Below are 15,728 nucleotides of genomic sequence, written 5' to 3' on the forward strand. Positions count from 1 at the left end.
GTTGGGGGCAGCCCGTAGCTGCCTGCTGTACCTGGCTAGCATACAAAAATATGGCGAAGCCCACGTCATTTTCTTAAAAAAGTTTTCAGGGAAAAACCTTTATAAAAAAAAATGCTTCCCTGCATTTCTATTGCCAGTGAAAGTAACACCAAGCAGCGGGGGCTAGCAGCCAGTAACTGCTTTGGTTACCCTTAGCAATAGAAAATGCAGCGGGAGCCCACAAACAATGTGATTTTCTTGTTTTTTTATTTTTAATGAATTTTTTTTTTAAAAAAATCGGCATGGGCTTCGCCCATCGAGCACCAGGGCATTTCACTTCTCATTCATCCCAAGTAATCAGATGACTCCAGTGTCGGCCGATTACTTGTTCTGTGTCCCCCTGCATCCATCGCAGCGTGTACGGGCTGTGAGGTCAGCGGAGTGGAGACAGTGACATGCTCTGCTCTGACACATAGTGTGCTGCATGTCACTATCTTTCTCCACTCTGGTACTTGTTGTGCAGGTGACCGGATGCTACATGTCACTAACTGTCTCCACTCTGGGACTTGTTGTGCAGGTGAGAGTGTATACAGTTGGTACTATGCAGCAGAAATCACAGAGTGGGGCAGTTAGTGACATGTATCATCCGGTCACCTGCACAACAAGTCCCAGAGTGGAGACAGTGACATGCTCTGCTCTTACACATAGTGTGCTGCATGTCACTATCTTTCACCACTCTGGTACTTGTTGTGCAGGTGACCGGATGCTGCATTTCACTAACTGTCTCCACTCTGGGACTTGTTGTGCAGGTGACCGGATGATACATGTCACTAACTGCCCCACTCTGAGACTTGTTCAGGTGAGAGTGTATACAGTTGGAACAATGCAGCAGAAGTCACAGTGGAGCAAGTTAGTGACATGTATCATCCGGTCACCTGCACAACAAGTCCCAGAGTGGATACAGTGATATGCAGCACACTATGTGTCAGAGCAGAGCATGTCACCAACTTGCTCTGCTCTGTCACCTGCGGTGCTGCATTTCACGTTTTTGCCGCGATTTGGTGCGTTTTTTGCTGCGTTTTTGCTCACTGCGTTTTTAATCAGTGCACAATGCCATTAAAGATTGTTGATGAAAAAAAAAAAAAGGTCTGATGTCATTTCCTTATTCAAAATGTTCATTGTATGCAGGAGAGCAGACAGCAGCTGCAGAACTACAAGGCTCAGCATCCTCCATTCACTAGTGTATGCAGGAGAGCAGACAGCAGCTGCAGAACTACAAGGCTCAGCATCCTCCATTCACTAGTGTATGCAGGAGAGCAGACAGCAGCTGCAGAACTACAAGGCTCAGCATCCTCCATTCACTAGTGTATGCAGGAGAGCCGACAGCAGCTGCAGAACTACAAGGCTCAGCATCCTCCATTCACTAGTGTATGCAGGAGAGCAGACAGCAGCTGCAGAACTACAAGGCTCAGCATCCTCCATTCACTAGTGTATGCAGGAGAGCAGACAGCAGCTGCAAAACTACAAGGCTCAGCATCCTCCATTCACTAGTGTATGCAGGAGAGCAGACAGCAGCTGCAGGACTACAAGGCTCAGCATCCTCCATTCACTAGTGTATGCAGGAGAGCAGACAGAAGCTGCAGAACTACAAGGCTCAGCATCCTCCATCCAGGACTGTATGCAGTTTTTTACCCAAAAAGAAAAAAAAAATGACATGGGCTTCGCCATATTTTTGTATGCTAGCCGGGTACAGCAGGCAGGTACGGGCTGCCCCCAACCCCCAGCTGCCTATTTGTACCCAGCTGGGAACCAAAAATATAGAGAAGCCCTTTTTTTTTTTAATTATTTCATGAATTTCATGAAATAATTTAAAAAAAAAATGATGTAAGCTTCACCTAATTTTGTTGTCCAGCCGGGTACAACTAGGCAGCTGGGGATTGGAATCCACAGTGAAAGGTGCCCAAGCTTTCTGGGCACCCCCACTGCGAATTGCAGTCCGCAGCCACCCCAGAAAATGGTGCTTTAATAGAAGTGCCATCTTCTGGCGCTGTATCCAACTCTTCCAGCTGCCCTGATGCCGGGTGGCTCGCTGGGTAATAATGGGGTTAGGGCTAGCTGTATAGCTGGCCCTAAGCCCGAAATTCATGGTGTCACGCCAATATTAGACATGGCCACCATGAATTTCTAGTAATGATAAAAAAAAAAACACAACACCCAGAAAAATATTTTTATTAGAAATAAAACACAACACAATTAGTGACTCCATCTTTATTGAAATAAACCCCCCTCCGCAGTAATCCTGGGTCAAGGGTCCCACGCCATCCAATCCGGATCCAATATCATCTGATCGGTTAGCGATCAGATGATGTGTCAGGTTAAACTACGTGAATCACATGACACATCAGCTGATTGTATAAAAGCCGATTATACAATCAGCTGATGCATCAGTAGAAAAAAAAAAAAATAAATAAATACTCACGTCTGTGCTGATTACCGGCAGCTCCTGCAGCGGAGTCTGATCCTGGCCCATCACTGCAGGAGCTGCCGGTAATCAGCTGATGAAGTCCCCTGACGGCAGGATCAGCTGATAGCCGGCCGGGCGCGAAAAAGCCGGCGACAGCGCGAGAATCGATCAGCTGATGCGTCAGGTGACTGCATCACGTGATCCACCGCCAGGTCCTGCAAGCTTCGTACGTGCCCTGGGGAGACTGCACACAGCCAGAGCGGCGGTACCGAGACAGGGGCTGGAAGCAGGCATGGCACCGGGACCCTGCAGACAGGTGAGTATGACATACACACACACATACACACTCACACACACACTGTATATACACACCTACACTGTATGTACGCGCACACATACACACACACTGTATATACGCGCACACATACACTTTCTTCCCCTGGCTGTGTAGAGCTGCTGCTGTCTCTGTGTGATTGATCTCAGTGCATCCACTAGGAAGAGGCAGGGAGGAGGGTTTGGGTGGGAGCAGAGTGGGTGTATTAGACACAATGGGTGTGTTAGATAAGCTAGACACCGCCCTAGAGCCACAAAGAATTCTGGGACTTGTAGGAACTGAACACAGGAAGTCAGAGGAGAGATTAACCCCATCAGAGCTGGAGCCAGCAATGAGCATGTGCTGCTGGTGCACAATAAAAGGTAATTTTGCTGAAAAAACATAATAGATGTGTTGAGGGGCACATAGCAAGATTTATCAGAAAAAAAAAAAATCAGTTTTGGTAACTGGACAACTTCTTTAAGATACATCCACAGGTGTGTCTAATTAACTCAGATGTTGCCAGAAGCTACCAAAGACATGACATCATCATATAGGCTGTCCCATATTGTTTAAAGGCATAGTACTCTTAGGCGGGCTTTACACGCTGTGACATCGCAATTACTAGCGATGTCGAGCGCGATAGCACCCGCCTCCATCGTACATGCGATATCTGGTGCTGGCTGCCGTAGTGAACATTATCGCTACGGCAGCTTCACACGCACATACCTGGTCGGCAACATCGCTGTGACCGCTGAACAATCCCTCCTTCAAGGGGGAGGTGCGTTCGGCGTCACAGCGACGTCACCGCGACGTTACTAAGCGGCCGGCCAATAGAAGCGGAGGGGCGGGGATGAGCGGGACATAACATCCCGCCCACCTTCTCCTTTCCACATTGCTGGTAGACACAGGTAAGGAGATGTTTGTCGTTCCTGCGGTTTCACACACAGCGATGTGTGGTGCTGCAGGAACGACAAACAACATCGTACCTGTGGCAGCAGAGACATTATGGAAATGAACGACGTGACACAGATCAGCGATTTTTTACGCTTTTGCGCTCATTCATCGTCGCGCCTAGGATTTACACATTGCGATGTCACTACCGGCGCCGGATGTGCGTCACTAATGACGTGACCCCGACGATATATCGGTAGCGATGTCGCAACGTGTAAAGCCGCCTTAGTGTATGTTTTCTTTTGACTTTGCAGAAAGTAAAAAAATGCCTTAACATAACACATTCTCTTTCTTTATTCTGGTATTTGGCAAATGTAAATATAAATAATTTTGGTTCCTAAATTACCTAAAATGGGAAAGGTTTATCATGATTTCATGTCAGATAGTGAGAAAACCATGTATATGTGTCTTTTTAGATAGTGTATGTAAACTTCTGGTTTCAACTATATACATACTGTATATATATCATGGCTCAAAGTGTTAAGTGTTAGCACCCTTGAAATTGTTCCAGAAAATAAAGTATTTCTCCCAGAATAGTATTGCAATTACATATTTTGTTTTACACGTGTTTATTTCCTTAGTGTGTATTGAAAAATACAAAAAAATTGAAAAAAAAGACAAATTAGACAAAAGTTCACATAAGATTCCATAAATGGCTTGGACAAAATTGTGGGCATCCTCAATATGTGGTTTCACAAGCTTTGGAATAAATAACTGCAATCAATCGCTTCCTATAACCATCAACAAACCTCTTCCACTTCTCAACCGGAATGTTGGACCACTCACTCTTCGTTTGCAAACTTCTCCAGGTCTCTCATATTTGCAGAGTGCCTTCTCCCAACAGCAATTTTAAGATCTCTACACAGGTGCTCAATGGGATTTTGATCTGGACTCATTGCTGCCTCTACAGAACTGTCCAGCACTTTGTTTCTATCCATTTCCGTGAACATTAGTTTGATAAACCAGACAACCCCTTTGACTACTGGGATACTGGTAGTAAAGGCTGATAATAATAGAATGGCTTGACTAGATGCCAGTTGACTAGATTTAGGCATTTCGAGGAATGCAAAGAGCCTGCATATGAAGTTCTCATGTGCAGTGTACCCATTGCTCAACTATGTTTACAACATTCATTCCCAATGGAAAATTATTCTCATGCTATTTTAAGTAAACAGAACTGCCGAATTTAGGCTTAAGTATTATTTATTGCCACAGTAAAGCACATATTTACATTTAGCAGAGGAATAACAGTTACAAAGCAATTAGGTAACTACGCAGTTAAAAGAAAAAGAAGTAGACAGAAGGGAAACAGCGAACACAAAGAGCTGGCAATGAAAATAATGCAGTTTAGATAATCCTTTCTAACAAAAGATGAAGTGGGAGTTTTCAGTTGAACACCATACATGTCTTTATTTGTATAACTGCTATCTGTGACCGAATAGGCACTAGTATAGACAAAAAAAGTGATTTTATTCTGTCAGGATGCCAGAGTAAAGACTTATATCCTGCTTATCTGGCCCTACGCATTTCATGTGCACGTCATCATCAATGAATATCATGAGAATTCTACTGTCTCCAGAAGTGACCCATTCCATTCGGCTGAAGATGACGGTCTATATGGATTATCTGCTCCTACCATTACTCCTGGGGCTGCATATGTTTTCGCTAGTAAACCATATTGTATGACCTCACTATTTCACAAGGTAGGCATACTTATTCATTTCTTACTTAGTGATTAAAACTTTTTGTAATCTCTATATACCCTGAGTGGCAATAGAAGCGTTTGGATGTTAGTTTTTATAGTGGATATAACAAATCAATGAAGGGATGCAGCTTGTCATAAAAGTACAATTTACATAGAATTAAAATTCTAGCCTGGAATGTTTATATTTTAGTTAAACATACAGAGTTTGCATAGTTTTTAGTTTATTCTTCTTGTCTTGAAGATTAATATTTGTATAGTTCATTTTTTAAAAAAAAAATTGAATTCAGTGATTAGACATGTTTTTCTATGTGGGATAAATACAATAAATAGTTTTTTAGTATCCTTTTGTATTTTTTTTTTAATTCTACTTAAGCTTGTCGTGTTTCAAAAATGATAACCAAGTGTTGTGACAATCCAAAATGCTATTGTGACTGTAATGAATCAAGCTATTGTTCATAAGAATATTTTTCATTTTGATTCCAACTTTGACACCACCTGACTAGCTTTAGATGTGTCATCATGTGTTTTTGCGGGTTAAGGTATTTTATGTTTTAGTGTTCCTAGTTTGTTTTCTTCTTATATGGCTATGTTCATATTAGCATCTTAACTGGGCCTTAATTACTCTAAGAGATAATTTTTAAGACAAATCACAATGGATGCTGACAGATTCTAGTTACAATGGGGTCTATTAAAGTTCCAGCATTTTTTACTGTCCAGAAAATACTGGTCTTGTAGTCAGAATACATAAAAATCCTAACGGCATGTATGAATGTATGTGTGAATAGAGCTTTAGACTCTCAGGTTAGCTAGGTTAGCTAGGTGTGCCAAAATTAAGAATGAATTATATGTACTGGAAAGGGTACTATTCAAAGGAAGGAATTTCTATACAGCACTACATATTAAGTCACCGCTAGCAAAAACAGATACAACTATAACAACGAATAATAATAATAATAATATATATATATATATATACAGCACTACATATTAAGTCACCGCTAGCAAAAACAGATACAACTATAACAACGAATAATAATAATAATAATATATATATATATATATATATATATATATATATATATATATATATATATATATGTATATTTATTATATATATATATATATATATATATATAGATATATACAGTGGTGTTCATAAGTCCTGCATAGGCATAGGATAAATTGATTTTTCAAGTTTTAAACATTTTCTGTGGAATATCTTCGATGCTAATATGACATATTATATGTGGTTTTGTTCAGAAAACAATTTTGCATTCTCTCCCTGTAATATTTTTAGCTTTTGAAGCAGTTTTGCCTGAAATTATTGCAACAATATGGGAATTGAAAGCACAACTAAATATTGTACAGCTTCAGATCCAAAATTAGCCAATCACAGATGAGGTTCTTGTGACCAATCATAACCTGGATATGGCAGCCAATCACATTCCATTCCATTGCATCACATCTGCTGCTTAGTTTGTTAGTTTTATCTGTAGGTCTATCTAGTGAATGATACTGTAGAGCTTTATGACGGGAGCCTTCAGATTTTTGTCAGCGGAGGATCGTGTGCGAGTTGTGGTGCTACATGAAGAGGGTTATACTGGCCCCCAGATCGCAAGGAAGGTCGGCTGTAATCAGTTTTTTGTAGAAACATAAGCAGCTTGGAATTACCCAGGACAAGCCCAGATCGGGTCGGCCCTGAAAGCAAACTAAAAGGGAGGATAGAGTACTGATAAGAACATCCCTTGCCAATGGAAAGTTCACCTCTCCTCAGCTTCTGCGAGAATGGCAAGAAAAGTGCAATATTGAGGTAGCAACATCAACTGTTAGGAAGAGATGTTTGGAAGCAGGATTGAGGGGTGCAAGGCCCGGAAGAAGCCATTGATGACAGCCATACAAATACAAAGGTGAAAACTGTGGGCATTGAAATATTCAAAATGGGTGAAGGAGGAGTGGGAAGAAGTGCTATTTAGTGATGAAAGCACTTTTTGCATTTTAGGAAATGATGGCAAGTCTTATGTGAGAAGGTTTCCACATGAAGAGTACAAGCCAGAGTGTTTGAGCTTCTCTGTGAAACATCCAATGAAAGTAATGGTCTGGGGCTGTATGGCAGCCAATGGTGTTGTAAGGCTTCATATTGAGGAGGGTATGGTTAATGCAAAAAAGTACATGGACATCCTTAATAATAAAATGCTGCCTTCTGCTCTACACCTGTTTTCAGGGGATTATATCTTCCAGGATGATAATGCTCCTTGTCACAGAGCTAAGACAGTAACAGAATGGAAAAAAATGAACAAGGTGGCTACTATTGACTAGCCAGCCCAGTCCCCGGACCTCAATCCAATTGAAAATTTGTGGCACAAGGTATCAATAGAGATATCTAAAAAACAGCCAAGGACCAAGAGAGTTGATTGAGGCTCCGATACAGGCCTGGAACCACATCATCACTCGTGAACATCTGCAGAAGCTTGTGCACTCAATGCCACTGAGATGCAACTTGGTGCTCAAGAGCAAAGGCTGGCCAATAAAGTATTAGAAGTTAAAGATGCACTCAAAAGGCCCTTTTCAGGACTCTGAATTACATAAAAAAATAATAAATCTTAAAAAGTAAAATTTAAGTCTGTGTGAACTTGCATTGGAAGTTAATGAACTTAGAAACCTGTTCACCATTCTACACACTGTACTGGTGTAGGTATGGTTATGCTGTAAAAAAAATATCAAAAATGCACATATCATAACAATCTATACACTTGGGACATTCAAAAATGAGTATGGCATACAATGAGGGATTACAAAAACATATATGTTCCACCAGTTTCACTGTAGAGATGCAGAAGTATGAAATATATAGATTTCTTTAAGCCTATGCAGGACTTATGAACACCACTGTATATATATATATATTTATTTATTTATTTTTTATTACTATAATTTTAGTCTTTTCAGACTGGACTTACAGTTTGCCATGGGTTGATGCACGTCTATTACATCTGTCTGAAAGATAACATATATATATCTAGAAATTTTTACTGGTCCTTGAAATGTCTGGCCATTCAAGGTATTGGTACCAATGGCACCACACGGTATTCCCGTTATGCCTATAATAGGGTGTAGCTACAATATAACAAGTATTATCACCAAAGGAAAGCCAGTAACCTACGCAGCTAATCTGTTTGTGACTTTATGTTGCCTCTTTTACACGTCCTGCAATTACTTTATGTGGTATGTTCATAATATCAATAGTTCTATATGGAGTTCTCCTTATTTTAAGAGATACAACAAAAAAAGGCAAGCTGGCAATGCTTCGTCCCTTAATGCTACAGTTCCTAGATGAGGCCAGGGACTGTAGATTCTCTCATCTGATAGAATCAGGTTGATTATGCTAATGATACTTCTATCAAACTCTGATCTGAATTTCAACATTGTGTGATCCGAGAATTGTAGCACACTGTGAGGAACAGATGGAGAACAAAATTTCTCCATCTTCTCTGTTGTGTGAGTCCTTGAAAATCGGACTGCACTCAGATGACATCCAAGTGCAGTCCGACGTCTTCCACTCACCCATAGAATTTATTGGATAAGTGGCGTCCGATTTGCGAGTGAAATCTTCGCATGCTGTGATTTTTTACACTGACAGATTATGATAGGGAAATGAATCGGTCAACAACAATGTTCCATTGACTAACATTGGTCTGAGTGCTATACAATACAAAATTGATAGCGCTTGTCTGATTTATACGCTCGTGTGACCCTGGCCTAACTCATGTGCTATTGGATTTGCTGTGTTGTTTTCAGGTGGTGCTGAGGGGCAGAAATAAAAGTCCTTAATCCACAATTATACAAAGAGAAAAAGCAAAAATTCCATGGCACTCACCAAGAGGTAAAAATAAAATAATTTATTCCATCAGTAATATATAATGTTGTCTAATACAATGTCTTGTCTATGAAATGGCTGTAAGCTTATTTACCACATTTGTGTACTGCTGATTAGAGTTGAGCGCGGTTCGCGGTTCGTGGTTCTCCAGTTCGCGGCTCGAGTGATTTTGGGGGCTGTTCTAGATCGAACTAGAACTCGAGCTTTTTTGCAAAAGCTTGATAGTTCTAGATATGTTCGAGAACGGTTCTGGCAGCAAAAAACCCAGCTAATTCCTAGCTGGCTTTCCGCTGTAATAGTGTAAGTACCTCTGTGACTCACACTATTATGACATTTCAGTGTATTGTGTGCGGGAACAGCGCATTCAGATCACTGCTGTTTGGATAATGGTGATCGCCATTTTTTTTTTTTTCCTTGTCTTCCTTCCCTAAGCGCGCGCGTGTAGTGGGGAGGGCCAGCATGTCAGCCAATCCCAGACACACACACAGCTAAGTGGACTTTTAGCCAGAGAAGCAACGGCATGTGTGATAGGATGTCCATGTCACATGTCCCTGCATTATAAAAACAAGTATCTGCCCGTCCGGACGCCATTATCTCTTCTGCGTCCTTGGTGTCAGACATCACTGGCGCAGCTCCTATCGCCGATACAGCTGTATACGCTCCATACACAGCGCTGGACAGCATAGGGATAGCACTTTCAATCAGTCCTTTTAAGGGCTCATACCGGCAGGGTCAGAGCCATAGGTGACAGGTCCTGAAAACAGAGTTTAACAGCTACACAAGATAACAGCGTCTGTGTAGCTAAGGTCAGGGATTTCCTCGCTGCATTTCCCCATTAGGAGGGATAGAAAGGTAGGCTTCCTTTCCTCTACCCAGACCCACAACCCTGCCACTGTACCCTTCTGCCCTTTCAACACTCCAACTCATTGTTACTAAGCCATTATACTAGCAAACACTCAGTGAAATTTGTGGCATACTAAACGTGGCTATTGGACTTCTGTATAGTCCCACTAGTGCAAAGATATTTGCAGCACGTCTGCCTGCATTGCACACTCAAACTCATTGTTACTAAGCCATTATACTAGCAAACACTGAGTGAACCTAGTGGCATCCTAAACGTGGCTATTGGACTTCTCTATAGTCCCACTAGTGCAAAGATATTTGCAGCACGTCTGCCTGCATTGCACACTGAAACTCATTGTAGCTAAGCCATTATACTAGCAAACACTGAGTGAACCTAGTGGCATCCTAAACGTGGCTATTGGACTTCTGTATAGTCCCACTAGTGCAAAGATATTTGCAGCATGTCTGCCTGCATTGCACACTCAAACTCATTGTTACTAAGCCATTATACTAGCAAACACTGAGTGAACCTAGTGGCATCCTAAACGTGGCTGTTGGACTTCTGTATAGTCCCACTAGTGCAAAGATATTTGCAGCACGTCTGCCTGCATTGCACACTGAAACTCATTGTAGCTAAGCCATTATACTAGCAAACATTGAGTGAACCTAGTGGCATCCTAAACGTGGCTATTGGACTTCTGTATAGTCCCAGTAGTGCACAGATATTTGCAGCACATCTGCCTGCATTGCACACTCAAACTCATTATAACTAAGCCATTATACTAGCAAACACTGAGTAAACTTAGTGGCATCCTAAACGTGGCTATTGGACTTCTGTATAGTCCTACTAGTGCAAAGATATTTGCAGCACGTCTGCCTGCATTGCACACTCAAACTCATTGTTACTAAGCCATTATACTAGCAAACACTCAGTGAACTTAGTGGCATCCTAAACGTGGCTATTGGACTTCTGTATAGTACCACTAGTGCAAAGATATTTGCAGCACGTCTGCCTGCATTGCACACTCAAACTCATTGTTACTAAGCCATTATACTAGCAAACACTGAGTGAACCTAGTGGCATCCTAAACATGGCTATAGGACTTCTGTATAGTCCCACTAGTGCAAAGATATTTGCAGCACGTCTGCCTGCATTGCACACTCCAACTCATTGTTATTAAGCCATTATACTAGCAAACACTGAGTGTACCTAGTGGCATCCTAAACGTGGCTATTGGACTTCTGTATAGTCCCACTAGTGCAAAGATATTTGCAGCACGTCTGCCTGCATTGCACACTAAAACTCATTGTTACTAAGCCATTATACTAGCAAACACTGAGTGAACTTAGTGGCATCCTAAACGTGGCTGTTGGACTTCTGTATTGTCCCACTAGTGCAAAGATATTTGCAGCACGTCTGCCTGCATTGCACACTCCAACTCATTGTTATTAAGCCATTATACTAGCAAACACTGAGTGAACTTAGTGGCATCCTAAACGTGGCTATTGGACTTCTGTATAGTCCCACTAGTGCAAAGATATTTGCAGCACATCTGCCTGCATTGCACACTAAAACTCATTGTTGCTAAGCCATTATACTAGCAAACACTGAGTGAACTTAGTGGCATCCTAAACGTGGCTGTTGGACATCTGTATTGTCCCACTAGTGCAAAAATATTTGCAGTACGTCTGCCTGCATTGCACACTCAAACTCATTGTTACTAAGCCATTATACTAGCAAACACTGAGTGTACCTAGTGGCATCCTAAACGTGGCTATTGGACTTCTGTATAGTCCCACTAGTGCAAAGATATTTGCAGCACGTCTGCCTGCATTGCACACTAAAACTCATTGTTACTAAGCCATTATACTAGCAAACACTGAGTGAACTTAGTGGCATCCTAAACGTGGCTGTTGGACTTCTGTATTGTCCCACTAGTGCAAAGATATTTGCAGCACGTCTGCCTGCATTGCACACTCCAACTCATTGTTATTAAGCCATTATACTAGCAAACACTGAGTGAACTTAGTGGCATCCTAAACGTGGCTATTGGACTTCTGTATAGTCCCACTAGTGCAAAGATATTTGCAGCACGTCTGCCTGCATTGCACACTAAAACTCATTGTTGCTAAGCCATTATACTAGCAAACACTGAGTGAACTTAGTGGCATCCTAAACGTGGCTGTTGGACATCTGTATTGTCCCACTAGTGCAAAAATATTTGCAGCACGTCTGCCTGCATTGCACACTCAAACTCATTGTTACTAAGCCATTATACTAGCAAACACTGAGTGTACCTAGTGGCATCCTAAACGTGGCTATTGGACTTCTGTATAGTCCCACTAGTGCAAAGATATTTGCAGCACGTCTGCCTGCATTGCACACTAAAACTCATTGTTACTAAGCCATTATACTAGCAAACACTGAGTGAACTTAGTGGCATCCTAAACGTGGCTGTTGGACTTCTGTATTGTCCCACTAGTGCAAAGATATTTGCAGCATGTCTGCCTGCATTGCACACTCCAACTCATTGTTATTAAGCCATTATACTAGCAAACACTGAGTGAACTTAGTGGCATCCTAAACGTGGCTATTGGACTTCTGTATAGTCCCACTAGTGCAAAGATATTTGCAGCACGTCTGCCTGCATTGCACACTCAAACTCATTGTAACTAAGCCATTATACTAGCAAACACTGAGTGAACTTAGTGGCATCCTAAACGTGGCTATTGGACTTCTGTATTGTCCCACTAGTGCACAGATATTTGCAGCACATCTGCCTGCATTGCACACTCAAACTCATTATAACTAAGCCATTATACTAGCAAACACTGAGTGAACTTAGTGGCATCCTAAACGTGGCTATTGGACTTCTGTATAGTCCTACTAGTGCAAAGATATTTGCAGCACCTCTGCCTGCATTGCACACTCAAACTCATTGTTACTAAGCCATTATACTAGCAAACACTCAGTGAACTTAGTGGCATCCTAAACGTGGCTATTGGACTTCTGTATAGTACCACTAGTGCAAAGATATTTGCAGCACGTCTGCCTGCATTGCACACTCAAACTCATTGTTACTAAGCCAATATACTAGCAAACACTCAGTGAACTTAGTGGCATCCTAAACGTGGCTTTTGGACTTCTATATAGTACCACTAGTGCAAAGATATTTGCAGCACGTCTGCCTGCATTGCACACTCAAACTCATTGTTACTAAGCCATTATACTAGCAAACACTGAGTGTACCTAGTGGCATCCTAAATGTGGCTATTGGACTTCTGTATAGTCCCACTAGTGCAAAGATATTTGCAGCACGTCTGCCTGCATTGCACACTAAAACTCATTGTTACTAAGCCATTATACTAGCAAAAACTGCTGCAACTTAGTGGCATACAAGAAGTGGCTGTTGTACTCCATTTGTGCCCCACAGGTGCCAAGCTATTTACAGCACCTCTGCATGACACCCTCCTGCTCTGTTTTTAATAAGCTATATTAATAGCAAAAAATACTGCCATTTAGTGGCTTCATAGAACTGGCTGTTGTATTCCATTAGTGCCCCACTGGTGCCAAGCTATTTCTAGCACCTGTGCAGGACACCCTCCTGCTCTGTTTTTAATAAGCTATAATGATAGCAAAAAATACTGCCATTTAGTGGCATGAGGAACTGCCTGTTGGACTTCCATTAGTGCCCCACTGGTGCAAATCTATTTGCAGCACCTCTGCATGACACCCTCATGCACACTTTGCTACGCTAATTTTATAGCAAACTCAGGGAATTCCTTGCTGCATTTGATCATTCGGAGGGATAGAAAGTGAGGCTTCCTTTAGCTTTTCCTTCTGTTCATAGACAGCATCTCCAAGTCCACACCCGAAGAGCAATTTCTCCTCCACGTCTAAGTGTGGAGAGGCAGCTAGTGCGCATGCGTGTGCCGATTTACCCCAGCTGCAGCCTAACTACAGTGTTTCGCCTAGTGAGTATGCTCAGCCTGACTGTTCCATTCCTGAGGCTAAGTGTTCATTTCGGGATACAGCGCATGCTCCCACACTTAGTGCGAAAAGCCTCTTTGCACAGGTACTTGCATTCCGTGCCGGGTCTAAGTCCTGTTTTGTGCCTAGACACCATGCTAAAGCTGATAGTCTTTTTTCAGAGACTGTATTTCATGCAACTGAGCATGCTCAGGCACTTACTGCATCAGAGACTAGGTCCGGTAATGAACTCTTTGGCCCTGCCCCTGATGTGGGGAGCCCATATAGACCACAGGGCATCAGGTGTCCTGACGATGTGGCCAGGCCACTCCCAAATGGCTTGCAGAGGCCCGCCCCTATGACTTGTCACCTCATTATTGATGGTCAGACGATAACTGGTGAGGTGTTTGTGTCGTGGCAGCCATGAGGTCATTATTGAAGTTTCGGTTCCAAATAGGACGCTAGTTATGCCACTCATGACGTGTCACTCTGCTTTTGTCTCCAGGAGGTGCATTGTGGTCCACCCTGGTTTGGGGCGGACCAAGGTTATAAAACGGGCTGTAGCCAACAAGCAGGTGCGCAGTCTTCTATTATGCTCCGAAAGAGCACACCTCCATGTGTTGAACCCATTGCGGCTTTAGGCCAGAGGTAGGCAGGGATAGGGCGTCGATGCAGGCCGCCACCACAGTTGGTAACGCAGAACGGTTAAGACCAACTCCTGTCCTACAAGTCCTGCTTGTGCAGCCCAGTGGCATTAACAGGCCTGCTGCTGCTGATGCGCCTGCTGTCCACAGGTGTGGCCCCAATGCACACGGTCAGCGTACTCAATGGCCCCTGTGATGTTAACAGCGAGTTCCTGGGCTGGGTGGGCGTGTGGGCCCTGTGACGCTAACAGGGCTCCTACTCTCAAGATCCGAGTGGCGTCTAACTCGGTTCAGGCAACTATTAGTTTCATAGCCACACAGCTCTGTATCCTGCACCTAACCTTCCAGTTGCCAACCTCTCCTTTTCCATCTGGGAGCACGGTGGACATTGACTGCTGATGGGGATATATAACTTTCTCTTTCTTTTCTTATTAATTTTCGTTATATAGCGGTAACATAGTATATACCACCTTATCCAAATCTGCCAGTCCCACCGTAACAGATGGTGTTTCTTCATCAAATGTTACTTTTGCTTAACCAAAAACTTTTTTCCCCTTTCCAACACACCTGTTCCCCTTTCCACCAGCATCTGTCCTTTTTGAACTCATTTGGTATATGACCGAAAGTGCAACTCTGCAGGGACACCGTACTCAATGCCATCTCAGCACAGCAGCCAGCCCTCGGTCCCTCAGATGTGGACAAGTAAAAGACCATTTCCTCCTATCCATGACAAAGCGTTGAGAGTCACTCTGTGCAGCACTGGTGTTTAGTGGAAAAGCAGATCTAAGAATCCGTACCACTTTCTGCAGATACTCCTGTATACGTGCGTCCCTTTCTATGGCAGGAATTATTTAGCCAAATTTGGTCTTGTACCAAGGATCTAACAGTGTGGCAACCCAGTAGTTAGCATTACTTCGAATTCGTACAATCCGAGGGTCATGTTGTAGGTAGTGCAGCAAGAAGGCGCTCATGTGTCTTGTGC

General features: G+C 42.7%; 1 protein-coding gene across 1 annotated transcript in view; it reads left to right on the plus strand.

Moving 5' to 3' along the window:
* The first annotated feature begins 5,356 nt into the window (after nt 1–5,356).
* Nucleotides 5,357–15,728, plus strand: part of TAAR1 (trace amine associated receptor 1) — a 65,209-nt gene continuing 54,837 nt past the window's right edge. The window contains exon 1 of the mRNA XM_075338263.1: nt 5,357–5,413. The gene's annotated coding sequence lies outside the window, so the exon portion shown is untranslated. The remainder of the gene's footprint in view (nt 5,414–15,728) is intronic.

This window comes from Anomaloglossus baeobatrachus, chromosome 3 (genome assembly GCF_048569485.1).
Source record: "Anomaloglossus baeobatrachus isolate aAnoBae1 chromosome 3, aAnoBae1.hap1, whole genome shotgun sequence".
NCBI classification, from domain to species: Eukaryota; Metazoa; Chordata; class Amphibia; order Anura; family Aromobatidae; genus Anomaloglossus; species Anomaloglossus baeobatrachus.